The 13,438-nt window shown below is 42.8% G+C and overlaps 1 long non-coding RNA gene across 1 annotated transcript; it reads right to left on the bottom strand.

The window, feature by feature from the left end:
* Positions 1-7,440: 7,440 nt before the first annotated feature.
* Positions 7,441-11,829, bottom strand: LOC147306256 (uncharacterized). Its single transcript, XR_015126612.1, has 3 exons — positions 11,433-11,829; positions 8,821-9,579; positions 7,441-8,057 (listed from the first exon to the last, which is right to left on the bottom strand). It is a non-coding gene; the product is annotated as an uncharacterized LOC147306256 (long non-coding RNA).
* Positions 11,830-13,438: the final 1,609 nt, after the last annotated feature.

Here is a 13,438-nt window from a genome sequence, read left to right as displayed (position 1 = left end):
ACCATCCACATTTCACCAGGACCATTGTTGTTTGGAAGAGGCCATACACTTTACATCACGGACAGTGCTTCCTGTGAGTCCATCTTCAACACAACAGGGCCTGTACTGTTGGCTGAGGCCATCCACATTACACCAGGGCCTTTGGTGCTGGCCAATACCATCCACATTTCACCAGGGCAAATGTTGTTGGCTTCTACCATCCACATAACACCAGGGCCTGTGCTTTTGGCTGAGGCCATCATCACCACACCAGGGCGTGTGGTGCTGGATGAGGCCATCCACATTACACTAGGACCTCTGCTGCTCGTTGATGCCATCCACATTATACCAGGGCCTGTGGTGCTGGCCAATACCATCCACATTTCACCAGGGCCAGTGGTTTTGGCTAAGGCTATTCACATTACACCACTGCCAGTGCTTCCTTTGATTTATTCATCACCACACCACTGCCTGTGTTACTGGCAGAGGCCATCGACATTAAAACCCGGGCCTGTGGTGTTGTCCGAAACCATATACATTTCACCAGGGCTTGTGTTTCTGCCTGATGACATCCACAAAACACAGGGGCCTGTGATACTGGCTGATGCCATCCATATTACACCACTACCAGTGCTTCCTGTGAGGCCATATTCACCACACCAGGGCCTGTGGTGCTGGATGAGGCCATCCACATTACACCAGGGCCTGTGGTGCTGGCCAATACCATCCACATTTCTCCAGGGCCAGTGTTGTTGGCTGAGGCCATCCACATTACACCACTGCCAGTGCTTCCTTTGATTCATTCATCACCACACCAGGGCCTGTGGTGCTGAACAATACCATCCACATTTCACCAGGGCCTGTGTTACTCGTTGATACCATCCACATTTCACCAGGGGTTGTGTTGCTGGCTGATGCGATCCACAACACAAAAGGGCCTGTGCTACTGGGTGAAGATATTCACATTACACCAGGGCCTGTGGTGCTGGCCAATACCATCCACATTTAATCAGGACCACTGTTGTTGGCTGAGGCCATACACTTTACATCAGGGACAGTGCTTCCTGTGAGGCCATCCACATTACACCTGGGCCTGTGGTGCTGGCCAATGCCATCCACATCTCACCAGGGACACTGTTGTTGGCTTCTACCATCCACATTACCCCACGGACAGTGTTTCCTTTGAGGCCATCTTCACCCGACCAGGGCCTCTGCTGCTCGTTGATGCCATCCACATTACACCAGGGCCTGTGGTGCTGGCCAATACCATGCACAATTCACCATGGCCAGTGGTTTTGGCTAAGGCTATTCACATTACACCAGGGTGGTAGGTGCTGGCCAATACCATCCACATTTCACCAGGCCCAGTGTTGTTGGCTGAGGCCATCCACTTTACACCAGGGACAGTGCTTCCTGGGAGGCCATCGTCACCACACCAGGGCCTGTACTGTTGGATGAGGACATCCACATTACACCAGGGACAGTGCTTCCTGTGATTCCATCATCACCACACCAGGGCCTGTACTGTTGGCTGAGGCCATCCACATTACATCAGGGCCTGTGGTGCTGGCCAATACCATCCACATTTCACCAGGGCAAATGTTGTTGGCTTCTACCATCCACATAACACCAGGGCCTGTGCTTTTGGCTGAGGCCATCATCACCACACCAGGGCGTGTGGTGCTGGATGAGGCCATCCACATTACACTAGGGCCTCTTCTGCTCGTTGATGCCATCCACATTACACCAGGGCCTGTGGTGCTGGCCAATACCATCCACATTTTGCCAGGGCCAGTGGTCATGGCTAAGACTATTCACATTACACCAGGGTGTGTGGTGCTAACCAATACCATCCACATTTCACCAGGGCCAGTGTTGTTGGCTGAGGCCATACACTTCACACCAGGGACAGTGCTTCCCTTGAGGCCATCTTCACACAACCAGGGCCTCTGCTGCTCGTCGATGCCATCCACATTACACCTGGGCCTGTAGCACCAATATGACCTGATATGACCAATATCATGCACATTTCACCAGGGCCAGTGGTGTTGGCTAAGGCTATTCACATTACACCAGGGTGTGTGGTGCTGACCAATACCATCCACATTTCACCACGGTTTGTGTTGCTGTCTGATGCGATCCACAATACACAAAGGCCTGTGCTACTGGCTGAAGACATTCACATTACACCAGGACCTGTGGTGCTGGCCAATACCATCCACATTTCACCAGGACCATTGTTGTTGGCTGAGGCCATACACTTTACATCACGGACAGTGCTTCCTGTGAGACCATCTTCAACACAACAGGGCCTGTACTGTTGGCTGAGGCCATCCACATTATACCAGGGCCTGTGGTGCTGGCCAATACCATCCACATTTCACCAGGGCAAATGTTGTTGGCTTCTACCATTCACATAACACCAGGGACGGTACTTCCTGTGAGGCCATCTTCACCCGACCAGGGCCTCTGCTGCTTGTTGATGCCATCCACATTACACCAGGGCGTGTGCTACTGGCTGATGCCATCCACAATACACAAGGGCCTGTGCTCCTGGCTGATGCCATCCACATTACACCAGGGCCAGTGCTCCCTGTGAGGCCATCTTCACCACACCTGGGACTGCGTTGCTGGCTGATGTGATCCACAATTCACAAGTGCCTGTGCTACTGGCTAAGGCCATTCACATTAAACCAGGGTGTGTGGTGCTGGCTGATGCCGTCCACAATACACAAGGGCCTGTGCTCCTGGCTGATGCCATCCACATTACACCAAGGCCAGTGGTGTTGGCTGAGGACATACACATTACACCTGGGCCTGTGGTGCTGAACCATTTCATGCACATTTCACCAGATAAAGCGGTGTTGGCTATGGCCATTCACATTACACCAGGGTGTGTGGTGCTGGCCAATACCATCCGCATTTCACCAGGGCCACTGTTCTTAGCTGAGGCCATACACATTACACTAGGGCCTGTGCTACTGGCTGATGCCATCCACAATACACAAAGGCCTGTGCTCCTGGCTGATGCCATCCACATTACACCAGGGCCAGTGGTGTTGGCTTAGGACATTCACATTACACCTGGGCCTGTGGTGCTTTCCAATACCATCCATATTTCACCAGAGACAGTGTTGTTAGATCAGGCCATCCACATTACAACAGGGCCTGTGATACTGGCTGAGGACATTGCATTTCACCAGGGCCTGTGGTCATGGCTGAGGCCAACTACATTTCACCAGGGCCTGTGTTGGTGGCTGATCCCATCCACAATATACAAAGGCCTGTGCTACTGGCTGATGCCATCCACATTACACCAGGGCCAGTGCTCCCTGTGAGGCCATCTTCACCACACCAGGGCCTGCGTTGCTGGCTGATGTGATCCACAATTCACAAGGGCCTGTGCTACTGGCTAAGGCCATTCACATTAAACCAGGGTGTGTGGTGCTGACCAATACGATCCATATTTCACCAGGGCCACTTTTGTTGGCTGAGGCCATCCACATTACACCAGGGCCTGTGTTACTCGTTGATGCCATCCACATTACACCAGGGCCTGTGGTGCTGGCCAATACCGTCCACAATTCACCAGGGCCACTGTTGTTGGCTGAGGCCATAAACATTATACCAGGGACAATGCTTCCTGTGAGGCCATCTTCACCACACCACTGCCTGTGTTACTGGCATAGGCCATCGACATTACACCAGGGCCTGTGGTGTTGTCCGAAACCATCCACATTTCACCAGGGCTTGTGTTTCTGCCTGATGACATCCACAAAACACAGGGGCCTGTGATACTGGCTGATGCCATCCACATTACACCGGGGACAGTGCTCCCTGTGAGGCCATATTCACCACACCAGGGCCTGTGCTGCTGGCTGATACCATCCACATTTTACCAGGGCCTGTCCTACTCGTTGATGCCATCCACATTACACCAGGGCCTGTGCTACTGGCTGAGGCCAACTAAATTTCACCAGGGCCTGTCCTACTCGTTGATGCCATCCACATTACACCAGGGCCTGTGGTGCTGGCCATATATCATCCACATTTCACATTTCACCACTGCTGTTGGCTGAAACCAAAAATATTACACCAGGGACAGTGCTTCCTGTGAGGCCATCTTCACCACACCAGGGCCTTTACTGTTGGATGAGGCCATTCACATTACACCAGGGCCTGTGGTGCTGGCCAATACCATCCACATTTCACCAGGGCAACTGTTCTTAGCTGAGGCCGTCCACATTACACCAGGGCCAGTGCTCCCTGTGAGGCCATCTTCACCACACCAGGGCCTGTGGTGCTGGATGAGGCCATCCAAATTACACCAGGGCCTGTGGTGCTGGCCAATACCATCCACATTTCACCAGGGCCAGTGTTGTTGGCTGAGGCCATCCACATTGCACGACTGCCAGTGCTTCCTGTGAGGCCATCAACACCATAGCAGGGCCTGTGGTGCTGAATGAGGCCATCCACATTACACCAGGGCTTGTTTTGCTGGCTTAAGCGATCCACAATACACAAGGGCCTGTGCTACTGGCTGATGCCGTCCACATTTCACCAGGCCCTTTGTTTCATGATTTACGCAAACTACATTTCACCAGGGCCTTTGTTGCTGGCTGATCCATGCACGTATATATACTGTTTCGCCCGAAACAAAGTATAGGTTTTCATTATGTGTATAACTTGAAAATTTTAGCTCAAGCAGCTGCAAAACCTGTTTGCCCAGCACGGCGATATTGAAGTCTTTAAGATAAAGCCATAAATATGTGACTCTGCGTCATCTATCAAAAGTTGCATCTATTTATATGAAGTTGTAAAGAAATGCTTTCTTTCGCCAAGACAGTGCGTTTCTCACTGTTACATGTATTTGAAAGGGGACCTCGCCCGAAGAAAAGTTTAGGTTTTCATTATGTGAATAACTTGAAAATCTTAGCTCAAACATCTTTAAAACCTGTTTGCCCAGCACGGGGATATTGAATTCTATAAGATAAAGCCATAAATATGTGAGTCTGAGTCGTCTATCAAAAGTTACAGCTACTTATATGAAGTTGTACAAAAAGGCTGTATTTCGTCAAGACAGTGCGTTTCTTGCTATTTCAATTCATTTGAATGGGGAACTCGCCCGAAACAAAGTATAGGTTTTCATTATGTGAATAACTTAAAAATCTTAGCTCAAACAGCTGCAAAACCTGTTTGCCTACCACGGGGATATTGATGTCTATAAGATAAAGCCATAAATATGTGTGTCTGAGGCTTCTATCAAAAGTTACAGCTATTTATATGAAGTTGTACAAAAACGCTTTCTTTCGTCAAGACAGTGCGTTTCTGCCCGTTACATGCATTTGAATGGGGAACTCGCCCGAAACAAAGTATAGGTTTTCATTATGTGAATAACTTGAAAATCTTAGCTCAAACAGCTGCAAAACCTGTTTGCCCAGAACGGGGATATTGAAGTCTATAAGATAAAGCCATAAACATGTGTGCCCGAGTCTTCTATCAAAAGTTACAGCTATTTATATGAAGTTGTACAAAAACGCTTTCTTTCGCCAAGACAGTGCGTTTCTCACTGTTACATGCATTTGAATGGGGAACTCGCCCGAAACAATGTATAGGTTTTCATTATGTGAATAACTTGAAAATCTTAGCTCAAACAGCTGCAAACCCTGTTTGCCCAGCACGGGGATATTGAAGTCTATGAGATGAAGCCATAAACACACTGTAAACCCGAACAAGTTGACTGAACTTAAAACTTTTGTGGAAACTGATTACCTCAAAAGATTTAAGTACACAAACTCACATCTTCTAAGTATGGGGTACTCAAAATTTGTATTTATTGTTAACCTAAAAGTTGAAAATTATATTTTATATTTTATTAATTGAGCTTTACTCAAAGACTGTATACTTTAATTTCAATATTTTTGTGTTTCTTGTAGTTTATTATTTTGATGCAACACAATGCAATTATATTACAACCTAAACTCAAATTATCTGATTATTAATTAAAACATATTTATGTTTCAATGTTTGAGTGTAGACTACTAAAAAAAAAGTACAGAAATTCAGTTACTTTACATTTTGTTTATTTAACATTTTTTCATGAAAATTTAAAAACATCACAAAAAAAATTGTCTTAACATAAATTAATAATAAAATAAATATAACATGACATTTTCCTTTTTAAATCATATTTTCATATTTAAATAATAATAAATAAATTAATAAATAAATAAATAAATAAATAAATTAATTAATTAAACCAACAAATGAATGAATACATTAAAAAGAAAAAAAAATGTTTTTATAAAACAACTAACATGGACATCAGCACCATAAAGTGAGCATTATAAATTCTGTGTAGAACATTTATCTTTTTATAAAATCACAAAGGACGACATCAGTCCTAATTGCATCTTTCTCAAAATACACAAAAATGCAAAACAAAAAGTCAAATACTAATCACTTTTTTAAAAAATAGAAATGAAAAACAATTTTTAAAAATGGGTACAAAGACGATCAGCTTCCAAATAACCAGATAAGGCAGTCAAGTATAGGAAAATTAGGTAAACTGATGGAGTTAAATCCACCCAAAGCCTGTAGTAAACTTAAAGTGCTTCAAACAAAGTGCTCAGTAACAGAGATGCATGTCCTAACAAACATTGCCTTACATTCCTTAAGAACATGTAGGCAGGGGTTTCAGGGGTTTGCCGTCATCAAGCCCCATGAAGATATTTTGGACAAAGGCAAATGTGTGAACCAGCTTCCTGGGGTAGTCTAAATGCAGAGCATAGATCAAGCCAAACAATAAAGCAAATGCATCTGCAAATCTGGGAATATCACGCATCACCTAGTCGCCTTTCACCACAACAGCCATGCTTGAGGAAGTAAAATGGACTGGACTGGGAAGCGCCGTCGGTAATAGGGGTGGGTTTTTATAATCGATTCATCGATTAAAATCGATTCTGGCTTGGATAACGTAAAATCGATTCATTAAAATCCTGAATCGATTTTTTAATATAAATTTATTTTGCCCGAAATGCCAGAATCTCTGGTGACATCTCACAAAATTTCAAGAACCACCAAACAGCTAAGACAGTAAATGAGAGCAGGTACACGGATTCTGCACAAAGACAAAACCCGCAGATCAGAATCAGTGAGATGTCGCCTTTCTCACGCTCGGGGCTGAAAGCCGACAGCTCGCTGATTCTGATCTGTCGGCGGTCCGCGCTTTGTGTTCACGCCCTTTATGCGCCGATTCTAAAGCTGTTAGTTTGATGTCTCTCCAAACAACATTGACCGAACCAGCAGCAAAAGAAGATCCAAACTACGCTTCACATAAACATCGTCATGAATTCACTCTGACTTTTCCTGTTTTGCTTCCACCGCGATGCACAGCTCTCTCTCTCTCTCTCTCTCCCTCTCTCTCTCCCTCCCTCTCTCTGTCTCTCTCTGTCTGTCTGTTTTCTGCATTATTCGCTTGCTTGTTACGCACAAGTCTACTGTTGTTTACAGCGCTGTCGGCTGCTGTTTTTTTCCCTTTTACTTACTTCCGAAAAGAAAACCTAATTTCTGCTGTTCAATACTGAACAAATTTAAACTTTTTAAAATTATTCAAAATGCAAAACGCCGTGTCTCTAATAAAACCGCTGTAACTTCAGAGGTAATGTTCATATGTTGATTAATGGTTTTCTTTCGTTTTTGATGTACTGCAGAATATTTTTATAAAATCCCAGGCCAGGAAACTCACCTTCATGTATTTCTGTGTTTTATCTTCAGCTACTTTGACACAAAGGCATCTGCTGTGATGCTCACACCTGTGATAAAGTCTTGCTTGTGTCAGCTTCCTTTTTATTGATACAAAAATATGTAAATGTACTGATCTGAATTATAATATTTCTGACTGTCAAAATTTCCCAGATTTAAATCGAATCGAATCGTGGATCGAATCGATTCGGGACCTTGTGAATCGGAATTGAATCGATTCTAGAAATCAGTGACGATACCCAGCCCTAGTCGGTAACCACAGTGAGAAGGGCAACTGGAGTGTCAATGAGGGTCGACTCATCCAATGCGTCCGCCTGGAATAGACACAGTATCAATGGTAAATGGCCTGTATTTGTATAGCGCTTTACACATTCAGTCATCCAGACACATTCACACACTGGTGATGGCAGCTACATTGCAGCCACAGCCACCCTGGGGCGCACTGACAGAGGCGAGGCTGCCGGACACTGGTGCCACCGGGCCCTCTGACCACCACCAGTAGGCAACGGGTGAAGTGTCTTGCCCAAGGACACAACGACCGAGACTGTCGGAGCCAGGGCTCGAACCGGCAACCTTCTGATTACAAGACAAACTGCCAGCTCTTGAGCCATGATTGCCCCAATTAAATAAGTAAGGTTGGTTTGAGAGAATGTGACAAGCATGACCTGTAATCTAGCAAAACATTCAGCAGTGTAGTAGGTTACTTTGTAACGAGTTAGGGTACTCTACTTTTTTTGAAAAATGTACATTAACGTGTTAGCTTTTTGCATTACATAATTTGTATTTTTGTTATTTTTCTAAAAAAAAAAAGTAATTTTTTATTTCATGACTTTATCTCAAAAAGAAACTAAATCTTGACTTCAGCCTGGCTTTTGGGCCACCTGCAGCATAGCCATAGTGCTGTGATATGCCTGTGCCCTGCTCCTGACCTGTGTGTGTTTGTGTGTGAGGGTTTTCTAAAGAGAGGGTATTTTGTTTGTACAATTTGTTAGCTGCTAGGGTATTAAATTGTATTTAAAGAAATCCATAGCATTTTATCTTACTGGCAGAATTTAAGTAATGCAAAAATACACTTACATTACATGTCTAAAAGAATTTTGGGTCCTCCTCCCACAGGTATACAGGAAGGGCACGAAGTACTGCAGTGCGTTTCACGTTGATATCAGGTGCCTCCTAAAAAGGGAAAAGAAAAGTTCATTTAACGCAAAGTTTTCAGGTGTCATTCTTTGGGGAGAATACATGTTTATGAAACTGCATGACATCAGACTCTACTAAATTTTGGAGACTTTTCTTTTAAGATACAACCTTTCTGTCTCTTGTGACAGAGAGTCTGTTTCTTAATCATTTGACAAAAACCCTACACAGTATTTTAAAATAGTGTTCTCCAGATCAGAGCTGTAATCTATATAGAACATGGGGTTCAAAGCAAGGAAAAATTGTGTGTTTATCAGTGAAACTTTTAATTTGTGTTAATTTTATCATTATCAATATATGAAATCTTCACCTTAAGGGACTTAATGAATGGTTTCTTCTAAAAATTAGAAATGATTGAGTCATTTCACATCATATGAAAATATTAATTTTTAATACAAATTTGGCCCTACAAAAATGGAAACTCAGTAACAAAGCTAATGGAGATTCTCTAAACACGAGCGAATATCACAGTAAAATTGTTGATTGTGATTTACACATTGGATGTATCCTCAGTGATTTGGTACAATTATACAACATTTTATAAGAACTGAACAACTGATGAAACAACTTACTTATGTGACCACATATGAAGTGTTATAACTTACCACAAAAGGTGAACTGTGCCACTGACCCTTGGTAGAGCTGCACATGATAAAAAAAAAAAAAAGCATTATAAATACTAACACAGCTATTAATAATTAGGGGTACATTTAAGATGTTAATGTCACAAAATAAAATAGACTGGTAGAAAGAAGTACAAGGAAATGGTAATGGGGGGAGCCATGAAAATAGATCTTTTCAACATGAGAGGAACTACCAGACCCCTGTCATCAACGAGTGCCCAGTGGAGAGAATGGACAGCTTCAAATACCTCGGAGTTCACATCACGCAGGACCTGTCATGGTCCTGTCACATCAACACCGTGGTGAAAAAGGCCCGTCAGCGTCTCTACCACCTCAGACGCTTGAGAGACTTCCAACTGCCCTCCAAGGTGCTCAGGAACTTTTACTCCTGCACCATAGAGAGCATCCTGACGGGAAACATCTTAACCTGGTTCGGGAACAGCACCGTGCAGGACAGACGAGCTCTACAGAGGGTTGTGCGGTCAGCTGAGCGCACCATCCGCTCCGAGCTCCCTGACCTGCACTCAATCTACAGCAGGCGGTGCTGGACCAAGGCCAGGAAGATCGTGAAGGACCTCAGCCATCCCAACAACAGACTGTTCTCTCTGTTGAGGTCAGGAAAGCGATTCCGCTCCCTGAAGACCAACACAGAGAGACTGAGGAGGAGCTTCTTCCCGCAGGCGATACGGTCTCTCAATCACACCACCACACAGTACTGACCCACACATACAGTTCTTACACACACTGGACATTCTGGACATTGTTTCACTTCATTACTTAAATCACGCTGCTGTTATTGTGTATATGCTGCTGTTATTGTGTATATATTTATTTATATTTCTTCATACATTCTTATATAGTTCTATATTGTGTATTTTGTTGTACAGTTATTTTATTTTCAACTTTAATTTATATATTTTATCTTATTCTCCCAGTTAAATTTACCCTTCATTCTAATTTGTGTTGTACAGTTATTTCATTTTTAACCTTAATTTATATTTTATTCCTTCCTAGTTAAATTTACCCTTTTTAATTTTTCATATTTATTTCCTATCTTATTCATAGCCTTTTCCTTTTTTGTTTTCTTTAGGTCACGAGCAGTTGTCCAAGCATTTCACTACATATCGTACTGTGTATGACTGTGTACGTGACAAATAAAATTTGAATTTGAATTTGAATTTATTTGATTCGGTGTGACAAAGCCAGGGCATGATTTTTTTTTAAAAAACAGGTTGTCACGGTCCTGGGTCAGTGACCCAGTGTTTTGAGTTTCTTGTGCCTCTGAGTTTTTTGTATTATGTTCTTAGTTCTCTTTGTTGTCCCAGCTTGTTCTTTAGTGTAGTGTCTTAGTTTGGTGTTCTTGTATTCTGTTTAGTTCTGAGTATTTGGTAGCTGCCCTCTGTGTTTCTTAGTTGCTCTGTCTCCCCTAGTCTAGTTTGCATCTGTGCTAATTCCTGTTCTACTTTGAAGGTCTGTGTCTCATGTGAGTGTATCCTACTTTGCTCCCTTGTCTCGTCAGTTCTGATTTCTCCCAGCTGTGCTCTCCTTCTGTGTCTCATTCCCCTCGTTACTTCACTTTGTATTTAAACCCTGTGTTTCTCTGAGTCAGTGCTGCGTCGTCCCTCAAGCTGTGTGTTTCCTCCTGTGCCTCTCTGCAAGGTGTGAGTTTATATTTTCCCAGTTTAGTTTTGTATGCTCGTTTTCTGTGACCAGCAATTAAAGATGTGATTTTGAGTTCATCCCCTGAGTCTGAGTCCTGCATTTTGGGTCCAACTCCTGCCTGCCGCACAGCGATTCATGACACAGGTCTTTTAACCTAAAAATGTTTAATGGCCATGAAGAAAGGACTCTTCAATAGATCTTTCAACTCACCTGTGTTTACTGTCTCCACCTGAAATTAATTGCAGTCTGAATTTTTTTTCTTCTGTCTTTTGGTCTTCGGTCTTCAGCCTTGGAAGAAAAAATAAAAATATTGAAAACCTTATTAGCACACTAAATATACAACACCTTGCTATATTTCAATTGTTTTAGATAGAAGTTGCCACTGCTAGCTAAGTCACTTTTGAATGATGCTAATGAGAAGAAAAAAAAAAACCTGCCGAACAATGAGGCTGCTGTTGTAAAAACGCCAAATTTCTTGCGTTGGCAAGGGGTCGTTGAAATATCACTAAGACCCTTTCTTTGTGTGATTCTTCGTAAAACTGTTTTAATCGGTTAAAACTGTAAAACTGACGACATAATCTATGTTTGAAAAAGAGCGCGAACAACTATTCACCACCTGGGTCTGTGCTTTTAACACAACAGCGCATTCGAAAACAAGTTATTGGCTGCAACATATTAATATACTTGCTTTTTTACGGAAAAAAACTAAACATAACGAAGGTTCCGTTTTACTTACAAGTTTCTCCAAATGTGTTCTCCAGTCGCTCGAGAAGGGCAGCCATATTGAACAGAATTTTCTGTCAACGTCGTTCAGGTTAGAGAGAAAAGGTCATGACGTCATGACATGCGGAGCTCGGAAAAAAAACATTTACTCAAAAATCATAATTAAGAAAGCAGTATTTACTCTTAACTTCTAAGCCATGTACAATTATAACTGTTTGAATCGTTAACCGAACAGAAAAGTTTTAAGTTGTTTTAACTATGTGAGGAGTTTCAATTGTTATATCCAGAAACTTTATAAGTCAGGTAGACTGTTGGGGTTTACAGTGCATGTGTGTCCGAGTCTTCTATCAAAAGTTACAGCTATTTATATGAAGTTGTACAAAAATGCTTTCTTTCGCCAACACAGTGCGTTTCTCACTGTTACATGCATTTGAATGGGGAACTCGCCCGAAACAAAGTATAGGTTTTCATTATGTGAATAACTTGACAATCTTAGCTCACACAGCTTTAAAACCTGTTTGCCCAAAACGGGGATATTGAAGTCTATAAGATAAAGCCATAAACATGTGTGTCCGAGTCTTCTATCAAAAGTTACAGCTATTTATATGAAGTTGTACAAAAACGCTTTCTTTTGCCATGACAGTGCGTTTCTCACTGTTACATGCATTTGAATGGGGAACTCGCCCGAAACAAAGTATAGGTTTTCATTATGTGAATAACTTGAAAATCTTAGCTCACACAGCTTTAAAACCCGTTTTCCCAGCACGGGGACATTGAGTTCTATAAGATAAAGCCATAAACATGTGTGTCCGAGTCTTCTATCAAAAGTTACAGCGATTTATATGAAGTTGTACAAAAACGCTTTCTTTCGCCAAGACAGTGAGTTTCTCACTGTTACATGCATTTGAATGGGGAACTCGCCTGAAACAAAGTATAAGTTTTCATTATGTGAATAACTTTAAAATCTTAGCTCACACAGCTTTAAAACCCGTTTTCCCAGCACGGGGACATTGAGTTCTATAAGATAAAGCCATAAACATGTGTGTCCGAGTCTTCTATCAAAAAGTTACAGCTATTTATATGAAGTTGTACAAAAACGCTTTCTTTCGCCAACACAGTGCGTTTCTCACTGTTACATGCATTTGAATGGGGAACTCGCCCGAAACAAAGTATAGGTTTTCATTATGTGAATAACTTTAAAATCTTAGCTCAAACAGCTGCAAAACCTGTTTTCCCAGCACGGGGACCTTGAGTTCTATAATATAAGGCCATAAACATGTTTGTCTGAGTCTTCTATCAAAAGTTACAGCTATTTCTATGAAGTTGTACAAAAACGCTTTCTTTCGCCAAGACAGTGCGTTTCTCACTGTTACATGCATTTGAATGGGGAACTCGACCGAAACAAAGTATAGGTTTTCATTATGTGAATAACTTGGAAATCTTAGCTCAAACACCTGCAAAACCTGTTTTCCCAGCACGGAGACCTTGAGTTC

Source organism: Aulonocara sp. 'chitande type north' Nkhata Bay, linkage group LG20 (genome assembly GCF_057382095.1).
Source record: "Aulonocara sp. 'chitande type north' Nkhata Bay isolate Kocher_YH1m ecotype deep benthic linkage group LG20, A_spYH_male_GT1.1, whole genome shotgun sequence".
In the NCBI taxonomy this organism is placed as follows: domain Eukaryota; kingdom Metazoa; phylum Chordata; class Actinopteri; order Cichliformes; family Cichlidae; genus Aulonocara; species Aulonocara sp. 'chitande type north' Nkhata Bay.
This window is presented reverse-complemented; position numbering and strand designations above follow the sequence as displayed.